We start from the raw sequence: 16,284 nt of genomic DNA on the forward strand, positions 1-16,284 counted from the left end.
TGACACGTCAGGGTATAAATCTATCACACTCTGAAATACAATGGCCACCACCATGAATATGGGTTTCAGAATTACAAAAACCTCCAAATGTGCTTATTGTATTCTCTTAGAGGGGCTGGAAGCAAAATCCATAACTGGTAGCTTTACCCACAATGTGATGGAAAAAAAAAAAAAAAAAAAAAAAAATAATAATATATATATATATATATATATATATATATATATATATATATATGTAAAGGATTATCTTACTAAAGAATCAATCTTGTTTTCCTTAGTTGGAACAAATAATACCAGCTATGTGTATCTGACTTGGACTTCAGGGATAAATATGAGATATTTCAATAGTATTTTCTTTACTGGTACAATATATATGTTGAGAATAGATTTGCAACTTCTCACATTGCTACAAAGTTTGTCAATGTACAGAGCTTGTTATTTGGCAGTGTTAGGTCATCTTAAAGGAGAAGTCCAACAAAATTTTTTATTGAAAAATTGTATTGCCGCCCAAAAGTTATACAAATCCCCAATATACACTTATTACGGGAAATGCTTATAAAGTGCTTTTTTTCCCTGCACTTACTGCTGCATCAAGGCTTCACTTCCTGGATAACATGGTGATGTCACTTCCTGGATAAAATGGTGATGTCACAACCCAACTCCCAGAGCTGTGCGGGCTGTGGCTGCTGGAGAGGATGATGGCAGGGGGACACTGAGGGACACAGGGCACTGGAGGGACACTGAGCATCCCCCTGCCATCATCCTCTCCAGCAGCCCTGGGAGTCGAATCGTGACATCACCATGTTATCCAGGAAGTGAAGCCTTGATGCAGTAGTAAGTGCAGGGAAAAAAATACTTTAAAAGCATTTTCCATAATAAGTGTATATTGAGGATTTGTATAACCTTGGGGGGGGGGGGGGGGTAAACAATACTTAAATAAAACTTTTTGCCGGACTTCTCCTTTAAATCTGTTGTGACTATGCACTAAAGGAACAGTTCCCAGTTATTTAACATTGTGCAATAGATAATAAAGGGCACATTTTATTTATTTATTTTTTTTTAATATCAGCTGATACCAGAAAGTTATACAGATTTGTAAATTACTTTTATTTAGAAATCGTAAGTCTTCCAGTACTTATTAGCTGCTGTATGTCCAGTGGGAAGTGGTGTATTATTTCCAGTCTAACACAGTGCTCTCTGCTGCCACCTCTGTCCATGTCAGGAACTGTCCAGAGCAGGAGGGGTGTTTCTATAATTATTTGCTACTGCTCTGGACAGTTGTGCAACTGACAATTGTGTGCAATTTTTTCAAAAAACACATCATTTTTGTTCAAAAAGCTGCCAAGTGGGCGTGTCATGAGTGTGTCCTTTAAAACTAACCACAACCGACAGATTAATTAAGCAAACAACCATTTTTTGATGGGTTTTCCCATTCTAGAAACCAGCCACTTCTAGAGTGACGGGATGGTGGGGTTTTAGTTTTGACCTGTGAAAAACCTTCCAGATTTACTAAGGGCGTGCGCCAGATTAATGAATTTGATGCAGAAAAAACAGACACAACCAACAGTATAACAGATTAAAACTGACAGATTGTTAGTAAATGAGGCTCATTGGCTTAATTTCTTATTGATCTCATCCCACAGTCACTATCATCCACTGGACATATAGTATAGTGTCTCCCACTACAGTTTAATGATTAATCCTTTCACTAAGCTGCTGGACAGAAAATGACGCACAGGGAACAATCCATTGACAGGCGGCACTAAAGTGGTGATTAATTGCTACAATTACTGATAAATATTAACATGACCAAAGGCTTTGTACTACTAAGGAGCTTACAAATCACCTGCAATGGAATCGCCAATATTAAAACATATTTCCTTTAATCCAATGGTAGTTAAAGGGGTAGTGCGGCGCTCAAAAATTATTCACAGACTAACACACATTACAAAGTTATACAACTTTGTAATGTATGTTATGTCTGTGAATCACCCCGTTACCCGTGTCCCACCACCCCTGCACGTGTACCCGGAAGTGTGGTGCATTATACATTACCTGATCCGTGTCAAGGGCCGAGTCGCTGCCGCCCGTCCCCCCTCCTTCGCGTCACAACTGTACTGTCGTGCACAGTTATGCTCAGCCGCAATTGGCTGAGCACAGTTATGCTCAGCCAATCGCGGCTGAGCATCGGATGACGCTGCAGAGGGCGGCCGGCATTCGGGACAGTCGGAGCTGTTCGCCGTCCGCCCGAAGAAGACGTCACTCGCTGAAGATCGAAGACGGGTGTCGGCACGTGACAGGTGAGTATAGCGCACCACACTTCCGGGTAAACGGGTGGGGGTGGTGGGACACGGGGAAGGGGGCCATTCACAGACATAACATACATTACAAAGTTGTATAACTTTGTAATGTGTGTTAGTCTGTCAATAATTTCTTACCGCCGCACTACCCCTTTAAAGGGGAACTTCAACAAAGTTACAAAAAATATGCACAAAAAACATATAGGTGCACTCACTGATGCCCCATTGAACTTTTACAAATTTTCTCAGTTTTACATCATGGCACCCGGCTGGGAAACGAAATCTCCCAGCATGCATTGTACCTCAGCCAGCTGCTGGGTACTCACCACTGTCTTGTAGTATCTACCCATCACTGGCTCCATCTGCTTCTGCTATCTATCTATCTATACAAACATAGACCGGAGAAAGAGAAAGAGATGAAACAACAGTGTCTCCTTTTCCCTATACTACTCAGGAGAGGCTGTTGTTTCTGGACCAGACAGTGAGGATTTTCAGCAGCATCAGGATGTGCTGTTGACAAACAGTCCAATTCATGTAATAGAAACTTATTACACACAGGCTTAGATTATGGGTAGGAACTGAACAGGGTTACATCTTTTTTAACCTGAGTTCCCCTTTAAAGTGTTACTCTAAAAAAAATTTTTAATTATTAAATAACTTTAATAAACCAATGTTTCGTATCCAGAGTAATCCTTCAAGTAATATTGTTTTTGTCTATACTATAAATCCCATATATTGTTTCTGAAATGTTTATGACTATTGTTGATATGGTTGAGATACATACATATATATATATATATATATATATATATATATATATATATAGATATATATATATATAGATAGATAAACATACAGTATTTGCTTTATATAGCTTAATTAGACGTAGCTATCTTCAAAGGGAACCCGTCACCATGAAGATGCTACTCAAGCTATCACCAAGCTGAGCAGATTGATATATATCTTTATAGGAAATGATTATGTATAGCTTAAACATGTTACAAGTTATACTGAATCTTTTCCCATAAAGATATATAGCAATCTGCTCAGCTTTTTCTGCTCTATAACATGATGGTGATATATAAGATAGCATTTTCATGATAACTGGTTTTCTTTAAAGGGGTTATCCAGCAAAAATCTTTTTCTTTCAAATCAACTGGTATCAGAAAGTTATTCAGATTTCTAATTTATGTGTATTTAAAAATCTCAAGTCTTTCCTTACTTATCCGGTGCTGTATGTCCTGCAGGAAATGGTGTTTTCTTTCCAGTCTGACACAGTGCTCTCTGCTGCCACCTCTGTCCAAGACAGGAACTGTCCAAAGCAGCAGCAAATCCCCATAGAAAACCTCTCCTGCTCTGGACAGTTCTTGTCTCGGACAGAGGTAGCAGCAGAGAGCACTGTGTCAGACTGAAAAGAAAACACAATTTTCTGCAGAACATGCAGCAGCTGATAAGTATGGGAAAACTGGAGATTTTTTATTTAATTTACAAATCTATATAATTTTTTGAAAAAATATTTTTCTGCATAACCCCTTTAAATCATATACAAGATATTTTTATTTGTTTTAGTAAAAAAAAAAAAAAAATACTGCAGCTTATTTTGCGGACCTTACAGGCGGTAAAGGTGCAGTTCTGTCACTACAGTGCCATGGAAATTCAAACATTTCCCCCCCTCCCAGGATGATGTTGATGCATCATGCCGGGATGTGTAACAATCCATTACAGGCCTTCACCGCCCATAAGGTTTGCAAAATTACGGACATGTGAATGCAGCCTTAGACAATTGGGGCCTTGATGGACGGACGTTTTTATTGGACTGTTGTCATTTGATGGCAAGTAACAGACATTATTTAATAACAGCGGCCATTATTATACAAGTAATTGCCGTTATTTCCCTGTAAATGATGGCCGTCTAATAAAAACGGCCATCATTTTAGCGGTGTTTGAACACAGCCTCAAGTTGGCAGATGAAATTGTACCTAAAAATATCATTGTTTATGTCCTTGTCTTCAGGGTCTTTAAGATTTAGGGGGAAACACTGTCCTATTGCTTAGGCTGGTTTCACACTGCGTTTTTGCAATCCGTCTTTTTTTCATTTGTTTTTTGCAAAAAACGGATGAAAAAAAACAGATGCATTTGTGTGCATCCATTCTGATCCGATTTTCCATTGACTTCCAGTGTAAAAAAAAAAACGGAACAAAACGGATGCAAAAAATATATTTTTTTGCAAAAAAACGGATGAAAAATAAACGATTGCAAAAACGCAGTGTGAACCTAGCCTTATTCCCGGCACTGGTCGGCTTTATGAGCTGTGCTGAGACGTCAGATATTCCTTATAATGTACTTCTGTTTCACTGACCTATCAATTAGGAATCTCACTGCTGAAAATTTGGCAGGCAAATATTTATATTGAATCTGTCTGTGTGCAAACACATTTCCTGTAAATGAAGAAAAATATTAGATTTTTTACAGCTTTGCCACATTTTGAAATGCGACTTCACTGTACTGTTGTATTTAGGCCAAGTCCTACTGGAAACACAGATCTACTGCTCTACTGATTATATGGCCTTATATTATTATTATTATTATTATATTCACAACGATCTAAGAAGTCACTTCTCTACATTGCTATGATACATTTAAAGACTAATGACACCTTTAGGCTAGGTTCACACCATGTAAAAATGACAGCCATCTATCATAATAATGGGAGTCATTGCACCAATAAAAGGCGCTATTTTTGTAATAACAGATGTTACTTGCATAACGATGGCCGCTGTTATAAGAGACAGACGTCATTTTTACATGAATGTAGCCTTAAAGCGTACCAGTCACAATTTTTTTAATTTTTATTTTCTTAGAAAATCAACAGGGGTTGTGATCACAAGCAGTTTTGCAATATGCTTGCTTTATTTTTTTTAAGTTTTCTATGTATGAATCGATGTTATACATACTGCCAAACTGTGGTCCATGCTCTCTCTTGGTTCGTACTCTGTTTAAAATAAGAGACCAAACACAGGAAATCCCAGTCCTTTTTGTGGAAAGACACATGTTTATCATGCAGATTGTATATCAACTAATTATATTATTAACTTTTGCTCTTTGACAATGCTCTTTGTTATGTAACAATTCAGTCAGTATAATGTCACTGTGTGGTTACAGAGGTTTTGATGCTGTGTGACAGGAGAGCTGACCATATAATGCGAGCACCCCCAGGATTCTCTGCTACAGAATGTGGAGGCGTAGCAGCTGTATACATGCGCAGTGAAGGGAGACACCTAGTGGCCATTTGTATAACGTTGATTTAAACATAGAAAATTTACAGAAAACAATTAAGAGAGTATACAGCACAACTGCTTGCGATCACAACCCCTGCAAATTTCTTGGTATGTGCCTCTTTAAAGAGGACCTGTGGTCAGTATAAAAAAAATGGTATGCTGGTCTCACACATGGCAGTTTTTTGTGCCAAAGCCAGAAGTGGATTCAAATAGGATGGCAAATATAATGGGAGGACTTGTACTTCTCTTTTCTGTTGGATCCACTTCTGGTTTTGGCACAAACATTGCAGTAGTAGTTCTCCCCCAAAAACTGCCAACTGAGCTTTCATATCGACTTGGGTGCCCTGACTCCAATACTGTTTTTACTTTGTTGCTACCCCCCAATACATTTCAGAGATATATTGATGTATTGATTTCTGAGATATAACTATGTACATCTTTCATTTGTTAGATAGAAATCTTATTTTAAAAGAGGTGTTATTCAGCCTCAGGAGGTGTCAATATGAGGCTACAACCCCCCTGGGCCTAGCCTTTGAACCCTCTAAAATGTTTTTTCCCATTCACTTTTCAAAGTAAAGTGCAGACAGGCAAACAGGTTCATGTGAACAAAACAGAAAACCAATGAACAAATACTCATCTCAAACATAAATTTCCAGTTCTTAAAGGAGGCTCTATATAGATTATAGTTAAATAGATTTGTAATTTACTTCTCATTGCAAATTTCAAGTACTTATCAGCTGCTGTATGTCCTGCAGGAAGTGGTGTATTCTTTCCAGTCTGATGCAGTGAAACTGTCCAAAGCAGGAAAGGTTTTCTATGAGGATTTGCTACTGCTACAGTTCCTTTCACGAACCGAGGTGGCAGCAGAGAGCAACATGGCAGACTGGAAAGAATAGACAATTTCCTGCAACACATACAGCAGCTGTTGAGTACTGAAAGATTTGAGATTTTTAAACAGAAGTAATTACAAATCTATATAACTTTTTGAAAGCAGTTGATTTGAAATATTTTTTTGCTGGAGCTTCCTTTTTAAAGGGGTTATCCAGCGCTACAAAAAAACTGCAGTTCAGGTGCAGTTTGCAATTAAGCTCCATTTACTTCAATGGAACTGAGTTTCAAAACCCCACCCAAACTGGAGACAACAGTAGGGGGAAAGTGGCCATGTTTTTGTAGTGCTGGATAACTGCTTTAAAGACAGCTGCAATCAGAACTTCCATCTGTTTTCCTGTCTGTTTGATAAATGTCATGTTGATCATTCTAAACACCTGTTTGAAGGTTCCTGTCATGTGAGAACATTCTGTGTAAACCTATGAACCTCTACTTATCCTATGCAAATAATGCTTAAAGCGGTTATCCAGCGCAACAAAAACATGGTCACTTTCTTCCAGAGACAGCACCACTCTTGGATGGGGTTTTGTAATGCTGCGTTTACATTCGATTACGATTAACGATTTTGAAGTAACGATTTTTTTTTATAACGATCAGCGTTTAGACGAAGCGATATATATCGTGCGGAAAAATCGTTTTGCGATCGCTTAAGCCTATCTCGCACATAGGTTAAATCAGTGAACGACTGTTTACACTGAACGATCTGCAAATTTTTTTGTGAACGACGATTTAAGAACATGTTGTAAGATCAAAATGAACGATTTCTTGCTCGTTGTTTGATCGTTTGCTGCGTTTACACGTACGATTATCGCTCGAACCCAATCGTTATCGTGCAAATTCGAACGATAATCGTTCCGTGTAAACCCAGCATAACTTAGTTCCATTGAAGTGAATGGAGCTTAACTGCAAACAGCACCTGACCTGGAGACAAGAGTCCTGTTGTATCTGGAAGAAAGTGGCCATGTTTCTGTAGCGCTGGACAACCCCTTTAATTAGAGATTAGCAAATTTACAGTAGTAAAGCAGTGAAGCGCTTCATCATCTCTGTAATCCGCTCAGCAGCTTGCTGCCTTCTAACTCACTGCTGCTCTGTGCCGCTCCTCCCCGGGTGCTGGGAAAAGCTGGATTCAGTCCTGGGAAACTGGGGTAAGTAACTGGGGGAAGTCATAAAATGTAAATATATTTATTTGGTGAGATTAAATGAAAACATAACGGACGTCATTTAGCTGTCTGGCCTCCCCTTAGTGCAATGAGGGCTATTGGTACATTATTCTAGTTTGGGGTTACTAATTGGCCTCTGGATGCGGCTAAATTGAAAAGTCCATTGAATTTAATAGTAAAAACGGAGAAAGAACGGTGACAAAAGAAAAACTGTGTGTGAACAACTAATAAAAAACATCCGCTTTTTGCAAAAGACGTCAGAAAATAATGATCATGTTCATTATTTTGACGTCCGTGGTAAAAACGTCCGTTATTCAATACATTGTGTGCATTGGACGTCCGTCTTTCCATTGACTTCAATGCACTGCCATTGCAGTCAGTTAAATCTTGACAATAACGGACGTTTTTTTAAATACCCAAATCGCCCGCCTTTTCTTTTCTTTTTTTTTTTTTTTTTTTTTTACGCTGTGTGAACATAGCCATATACATACCTGCAAAAGATTAAGGTTAAGGGGAAGATTTATCAAACATGGTGTAAAGTGAAACTGGCTCAGTTGCCCCTAGCAACCAATCAGATTCCACCTTCTATTCCTCACAGACACTTTGGAAAATGAAAGGTAGAATCTGATTGGTTGCTAGGGGCAACTGTGCCAGTTTCACTTTACACCATGTTGATAAATCTCCCTGTAAGTCTCTATAAAATGCTGGCAAGTTCCCCATCCTATAGAAGAGACTTTTATATGAAACGCGCTGTGTTCTAATTAACTTCTCGGCACTAGCAGAGAACACTGTAGGCCTCACACTCACACAGAGGACTCTTCCTGAAAACTATGATTTATTCAAAACCCACATAGAGTTCTATTCATTCAGCTTAACAGAGCACTATGCGGCTCATAAAGATGGCTTGTTAATTCATTGCTTAAGGATTCATGTTTTATGCAGCATATACGGTCCTGCTATTTCACAGGATTCTTATGAAAGTGAGGTTTTATTAAGCCGGAAAGGTACTATTCAATAATGTATCATAATGCATGCACTGGAAATTAAATAAATTTATTAGTTTTTTTTTACTTTACTTTATATAGTTTGCATGCAGGAGCCTAAATTACCTACTGCAGGTCCTCTATAGAATGCAGAACGTGACTAGGTCAGTGCTGACTAGTAGAAACGTATACCCCTCCATACATAATGATATTAAAGGGATATTCCAATTTAAAGGGGAACTCTGGTGAAAAACTATTCTTTTTCAATTCAACTGGTGTCAGAAAGTTATATAGATTTGTAATTTACTTCTATTTAAAATCTCAAGTCTTCCAGTACTTATCAGCTGCTGTATGTCCTGCAGGAAGTGGTGTTTTATTTTTAGTCCGATAAAGTGTTCTCTGCTGCCACCGCTGTCAATGTCAGGAACTGTCCAAAATATTTCTATGCAGATTTGCTACTGCTTTGGACAGTTCCTGTTACAGACAGAGGTGGCAGCAGAGAGCACTGTGTCAGACTGGGAAGAATACACCACTTCCTGTAGGACATACAGAAGCTGATAAGTACTGGATGACTGGAGATTTTTAAATAATAATAATTTACAAATCTGTATAACTTTCTGGTACCAGTTGATTTGAAAAAAAAAAAAAAAAATTTTGCAGGCGTACCCCTTTAAATTTACTTATCCCCTATTCACCTGATAGGGCCTAAGTGTAAGATTGCAGGATCTCATACTTATCCCTTACCCTGTGTATACTGAAACATTAAGTAGATCTATCTGTTTATTATTATCATTTTGAAAATTATATTGTATTCAATTCAGTAAGGATGGACAGAAGATTCTTTGCAATCTCTCCACTAAGAAAAGGATTTTGGGAGGTTTTACGAAGTTTGACAAAAATCTACACTTGTGTAATTTATATTCTATAAAAAAAATTATCTGAAAAAAATATACAAAAAAAAAAGTGCTGAAAGGCTGTGTTCCCACATTACATTTTTAATGTAAATGCAATGTGGGAACACAGTCCAACACTTACCCCTCATTGCTCTGTCCTCTGTGGTAATTCTCTCCCTCTGTGTTCTCCATAGGTCTGTACAGGCTCAGTGGTGGACACTGGGGGGGGGGGGGGGGGGGGGGGCAGGGCATGGTCACATGCTCCTCCATGCTCGGCCATCTTAAGAACAGAATCACCACAGAGCAGGACAGCACAGCCTAGAGGAGGGGAGTGTCTGATTTTAGCTCCATGGGGTACACAGGGAGCTGCTGTCAGTAAGTGCACTTACTTATACTGTACACTGAGCAATATTACTGTGGCTAAACCCTTTAAGTTAACAGCTCTATAAAAAAAAAAGTATGAAAACAGATACAAGTGGATACAATAAAAATGTGCTGTTCTTCAAAATCTTCAAGTTAACTCTAAAAATTTCAGCTACTACAATTGCTGCACCAGTTACACTATGCAAAAACGCAGCTTGAAAAAGACAGAGAATTACAAAGTCTAAACTTCAAAACCAACCCTCTGCCTATGGCAAACTTTAGCCTCAGCCTTATTCTTCTATCTTTATACCTTTTAGGCATACTACATAAGAATTATTGTGCCTGCTACATCTCATACATAACTGTAATCTCTAAAGACCATCCATTAGTGACAGATTCCCAGCAGCTGAACTCTTTACTGTCTTCCCTCCAGATCTTGGATCTCCTTACTGCAATCCGATTCACCCCAGCAGCTCAGCTATGCTACGCTGAAATAAAAACAAGAAATACTCTACTCATATGACGGCTTAGAAATGTAGACTGGATAATCGCCTATAGTTAGCTTTCTGCACTTCTATAGTTAAGGGTGTTTTTTTTTAAAAAAAAAAAAAAAAGGTTTCTTTTCTAAATAAGGGTTATTACCCTTCCCCAAAAAGGTTTCTACAGAAATTGTGCAAATCTCGTATTTCTGCAGCAAAATATACAAGTACAAATTTATTTTGAATTTCTACTTCCTGATTATTACAGTGGCAAATCTGCATCAAAATCTACATCATTTGGTCCAAATTTGAAGTTGCAGCTTTTGGTGTCGAATTACTGTGACCTCTCCTCTGTGGATACTTTACAGCAGTTCTGAAGTCTGACTTTACCCTTAGGGCACATTTTCTTTTTAGGTACATGGTGAAACCTCTGAATAGGCCCCTAAGGCCGGGTTCAAACTGCATTTTCAGCACAGCAAAATATGCATCATGCACCAAAATATGTGCTGAGAAATGCCCCCATTATTTTTATTGAGAATATAGCATATACAGTATATTTCTGAGCTTATGAGCCAGCTGCCTTTTAACTCTGTTTTTCACTCCCTGATGCTCTGCCCCAAGTGCCTGTAAAAGCTGGATCCAGTCCTGGGAAACTTCAAAAATCAGTGTCTTTTCCTGTGGTGTATTCCAGGGGCGCAGTTGATAGATCTGCTCAAGGGGCGTATCTACCACTGTGGCAGACATAGCTGCTAAGCAGCCTGCTGCACCAGGAAGACCAATGGCCCACTCCTGCAATACACTGGGCCCCCTGAGCCTTCATGGTTTGCAGCACCTGATGGCTGAGTGGGCCTCCAAGGTCCTGCAAACGTCCCTTTAACTGCAAGTTCTCCTGACGAGCACTTGCAGTTAAATGCGGTGCTGGAATGACAGAGCAAGGAGCCATTGGCTCCCTGCCCTGCCAATCACTCTGGTGGCCTATGGCAGCACCGTGCCTCCGGCCAAAGGAGGCCACTTCCCCCTCCCTTATTGCTTTCACAGAGCAGAGGGAAAACTGCTGCTGAGCCCAAGCCAGGTATGTTTGTTCTTTTTTATTTACACTGGGACGATGTCTACATGGGGAGGGAATCAAATAAAATGGAAAAAAATTGTGACTAAACCATAATGGCCAGCTCTGCCTAAATCACTCCAGTAGTAAAATCTGAATAAAAGATAAAAAGTTTAAAAGGTTTATTGCAAAATGCACAAATATTTATGCGTTTCAAGGACCATGTCCTCTTCATCAGAATAGCAGTACATGGACAGGGAGGAGCGTTTCTACCATAAGAGATGCCCATAGCTAGGTTACCTCTAGCTATGTGATTGGATGTTAGTGTGCTCCAGTGTGCTAGTGTGCTTTGTATTCACAAACATGTAAGGTTATAAGAGACAGCTTTGTGGTGGTGGTGGTGGTGGTAGGGGGCCCAATCAAAATTTGCTATGGGTGGGGCCCAGCCATTTCTACCTATGCCCCTGCATCTGCCTCAATGTGTTAGGTTGTGTCTTCACATTTCAGTTGACACATGTATTATTCAATAATGCAAAAGAATAATGTTTTTTGTTTAAAGTGGTTAGGCTTCCCTCAGACACAAATTTTGCAGTTTTTTTTTTTAGCTAAAAAAAATACTGGCGACTTACCCTGTTTTTACTGACGTTTTCTTATTTTAATGTAAATGACTACACAAATTTTTATTGCTGGAATTTTATCCCTTGCAGGTTTTTTTTTGTTTGTTTTTTTCATTACAAATCATGTGATCTTTTCATCATGCAATTTCACGTTTTTTTATTGAATTATTGGGGGAAAAAATAGCAATAAGTAGACATGACATTTTTTCTGGCTTTGCAGTCAGGAAAGCAGTCTGTAACGCTTTAGGATCATCTCTAAATATTGTATTAAATTTTTTTCTTCATGCAGCAACCTTTCCATTTAAAAAAAGGTCTGAAGATAACAGGTTTATGTTCTTGCGTGGTAATAACACTAGTCGAATCTGATGAAAATCAGATGGAAGCCAGATGGGAATGTAAGTGAAAAGGGAATAATTCAAGGTAATTTAAGCAGGTAAGAGTAACATGTAAAGTAAAATTGTGTGGGAAGCTGAATCATAATGAAACCCAGAACACCTCATTGTTATTTCCAATAAAGCCATATAAACAGTAACTAGTACTGATCCCCCACATCTGAAAAAGCAGGTTACTTGACTCTCAAGAGAAACAGACTCTTCTCAACTATAAAAGTTGTCGCTATGCCTACATTTTCAGGGTCGTGAATAAAAATGCATTTTGGGCATCATATATTATGGTTTGGGCTATGCCACCTATGCCAGTTAGTATGACAGCTACTGCTGAGTTTTTGCATATTGTGTTTTCTGCCCCTGCACTCCCTCCAGTCAGATTATTTCTCTTTCTTCTAATCATCTACTTTCCACACTGTTTGTGTAATTCTCCTCCTCCTACTACTAGTTTTATTCATCTTCTGGGGTGTAGTTATTTTTAATGTTGCTTGCTTAGCTATGTGCTTCTATGAACTTCCTGCATGACTTTTTATTGGTCCTAATATTTTACCCTTGTGACACACACACCCGTTTAGGCTTCTGCACCATCTTCCTTCTGTAAGTTCCTCTCTGCTGTGGTAATGGAATCGACACCACACCCATCTCTCCTCCTACGGAGTTTCCTCTGCCCTTTAGTCAGTTAAAGAGTCACTGTGGGTTTTTTTTCTTCCCAGAAATCAATAGTACAGGCGATTTTAAGAAACTTTGTAATTGGGTTTATTGGGTAAATATTCCATTACCTCCTCTCTCTCATTCACTGCTCATTATCAGGAAATCTCGACTCTTTTACATCAGTCGAACCCTGTCTGTTCTATAGAGAGGGGAGGAGGGAGAATAGTCACCAGCAGAGAGAACAAAACAAAGGATTACACAGTGGTAGCTGTGTAAAAGCCCATATTCAGAGGTTAGAGAGGTCATTGCTGACTTCAGAAGAGATAGCCCAGTGATGTAGCTGTAAATTAACTCTTTGTTGTCCTGTGTTGGTGCCTCATCTCCCTCCACCCCTCCCCTCTCCATAGAAAATCATGAAGACAGATGTGAGAGCTTCAAACAGCTTTTTCATGATAAAAATGCATTTTTTTCAGCTAATAAACCCAATTACAAAGTTTCTTAAAATCGCCTGTACTATTGATTTCTGCAAAAAAAAAAAAAAATTTAAAAATTTATCAACAGTGACACTTTAAGTCGGCTATGTGATCAACAGCTCTCCTTGCCACTCTTGTTTCTTCTTTTCCTTTCTGTGTGTGGCTGGGATGTCAGGGACTGGTCCAATCACGCCTGGGGCAGGTTCCTGACATCCTATTACTAGCCCAGATCTCTATGCTTGCTTTTAGTCTCTTTTGACTGTGCTGGAGTTGTCTCCTGTCTTTTATATCTTACACAAGATATGACGACAAGAGAAAACTCCAGCACACTCAAAAGAGAATAATAACAAGCAACGGGATCTGGGCTAGGAAACCGCCCGAGGTGTGATTGGACCGGTCCCTGACATCCCAGCTATTGCTCTTGACTATTCTCATGATTCTGATTTTGTACTTCGTCATTCAAAAGGTTCTGGCCTATGGCTTGCAATCCTTCCGTATTCGTTTATTGGTCTTGTCCACGTTTTGTGTTTACACCTTTGGCGCAAGAAAGTCACATCACTCAGTTGTCCACTACCACTTTGGAAAGTAGCGGCAAGTAGGTAAGGACAGTTGGGTGGAGCTGACATCAGGGCCCACAATCCATGTCTCCCTGGTCCCTTCTTGTTGTACAGCAGCAGCTGTTGGCATTAGAGCCTTTCCATAAATCCTAGGGGTATTTGAGTACTTCAAAGCATTTTTTTTAGGAACCCAGGAAAGCTTGGTCTTGCAGTCTATCAACATGTAAGTACTGTAAGGGCCCTATTACACAGGACGATTATCGTGCAAAAAATCATTAAATCGTTCGAATTTAAAAGATAATCGTTCTATGTAATTGCAGGCAACGTTTGAAAAATCGTTCGTATGTCGTTGATCGTTGATTTAGATCTGAACCTAAAATTATCCTTAATCGTTCGCTGTAATTCCACGTTCGTTCGCTCAAGTTCCGCATTTTTTCACTAATCGTTCAGTGAAATTGCACATTGTCCATTGCTTTTCTGGGATGAGAAGGAATAAACGATCATAGTAACGATCACAATAACGATCATAGGAACGACCGTAACTACTGCTGCGTTTACACGAAACAATAATTGGCCCGATCGTACGATTAACAATGTCGGAGTAACAATTTTTTTTCCATAACGATCAGCGTTTAGACGGTACAATATATCATACGGAAATTCGTTTTGCGCTCGTTTAAGCCTATCTCACACATTGGTTAAATCGCCAAACGACTGTTTACGCGGAACGATCTGCAAATTTTTTGCGAACGACGATTTAGTGACATCAAAATGAACGATTTCTCGTTTGTCGTTTGATCGTTCGCAGCGTTTACACGTACAATTATCGTTCGAATTCGATCGTTATCGTGCGAATTCGCATGATAATCGTTCTGTGTAAACGCAGCATAACGATTATCGTTCTGTGTAATATGGTGAACGATTTCAGGTTAACGATAAACAATCTCGTTTGTGATTGTTAGTCGTTAATCGTTAAAAATCGCTCAGTGTAATAGGACCCTAACACCCTACTTGTACTTTTCAGTAATGATGAGATATGTGAATGGAAGTTTACAGCTATAACATTTTGGCTTGTTATAGACTGTTCTTTACTTTCTTTTGCATTTCTACCACTTTCAGATGCATTTTTTTTCTTTTAGTTTAAAAACAAGATTCATTTTCTGTGCTGGCTAAATATTTCCCATGAAGAAGTAATTATTTGTAAGTACCATAGGATAAGGATGTTAGCAGTCATCAGAGCAACTCATCGCAGCAACAGCTGGCTCTACTTGTGTTGATCTCAACCATGAATTCTGCTACAGGAAACCACTGAGCATTTTAGAGTAATTATCCCCAAATTTATAGTTATTATAAGATTCAACTGAGAGTCAAATGCAATAAATTCCTGCAAGATACAAATGACTCCTTATTGCACAGGCAGGAAAATAATCTGTGGGCTACTTGTAGTTGCTTAGTTACTAAAATATATTCATGTCATGTATTAAGTGAATGAAGGCAGCATATATTTTAATATGTAAGATTGGATCTAAAAATAAATTGAAAATAAACAAAACATTACACTTTGTCCCTGTTTTACTCAGTTATGCTCTAAAAATACATGTGACCCATTCGCCAGAGACTTGATGTAATTTGCCTTCAAGTACAATATAGAATCTGTCTCAGTAACACGCTCATATAAAGCAACTACAGCTATTGTGTTGAGCTGGATGTTGGTGCAGGTATAGGATATTACAGGAGAAAAATATGTTTTTAAATAAACTGGTATAAAAAAGTTATATAGATCTGTAATCTATTTAAAAATTTGTAATCTATTTAAAAATCTTGAGTCTCCAGTACTTATCAATGCTGAATGTACTGCAGGAAGTGGTATATTTTTTACAAACTAAGGGCCCGTTCACACAGAGCAAAATGGCCAGAATTCTGCAGCGGAGCTCTCCGCCACGGAGTCCCTCAGTGCCAAACTATGTGTCGATGGGAAGGGTCACACGCCTCTGCCGCTCTCCACTCGAAGAATTGACTTGTCAAGTCTTTGAGCGGAGAGCCGCAGAAGCGCACAAGCTGTCCATTGAAACAAACGGCAGACAGGATTCCGACGCAGAATTATGCCGATTTTACTCTGTGTGAGCAGACCCTTACACTGTCCTTTGTCCGTGACAGGAACTGTCCAAAGCAGTAACAAATACATATAGAAGACCTTTCCTGCCCTGGACA

At 39.0% G+C, this 16,284-nt stretch overlaps 1 protein-coding gene across 8 annotated transcripts in view; it reads right to left on the reverse strand.

The window, feature by feature from the left end:
- CSGALNACT1 (chondroitin sulfate N-acetylgalactosaminyltransferase 1) overlaps positions 1 to 16,284 on the reverse strand; it is a 261,184-nt gene that overhangs the window by 201,134 nt on the left and 43,766 nt on the right. For 3 of the 8 annotated variants that reach the window (XM_069978158.1, XM_069978157.1, XM_069978154.1), the window contains exon 3: positions 10,229 to 10,353. The exons of the other annotated variants lie outside the window; for them this stretch is intronic. The gene's annotated coding sequence lies outside the window, so the exon portion shown is untranslated. The remainder of the gene's footprint in view (positions 1 to 10,228; positions 10,354 to 16,284) is intronic. 8 annotated transcript variants of the gene reach the window in all.

The sequence above is a fragment of the Dendropsophus ebraccatus genome, chromosome 7, assembly GCF_027789765.1.
Source record: "Dendropsophus ebraccatus isolate aDenEbr1 chromosome 7, aDenEbr1.pat, whole genome shotgun sequence".
In the NCBI taxonomy this organism is placed as follows: Eukaryota; Metazoa; Chordata; class Amphibia; order Anura; family Hylidae; genus Dendropsophus; species Dendropsophus ebraccatus.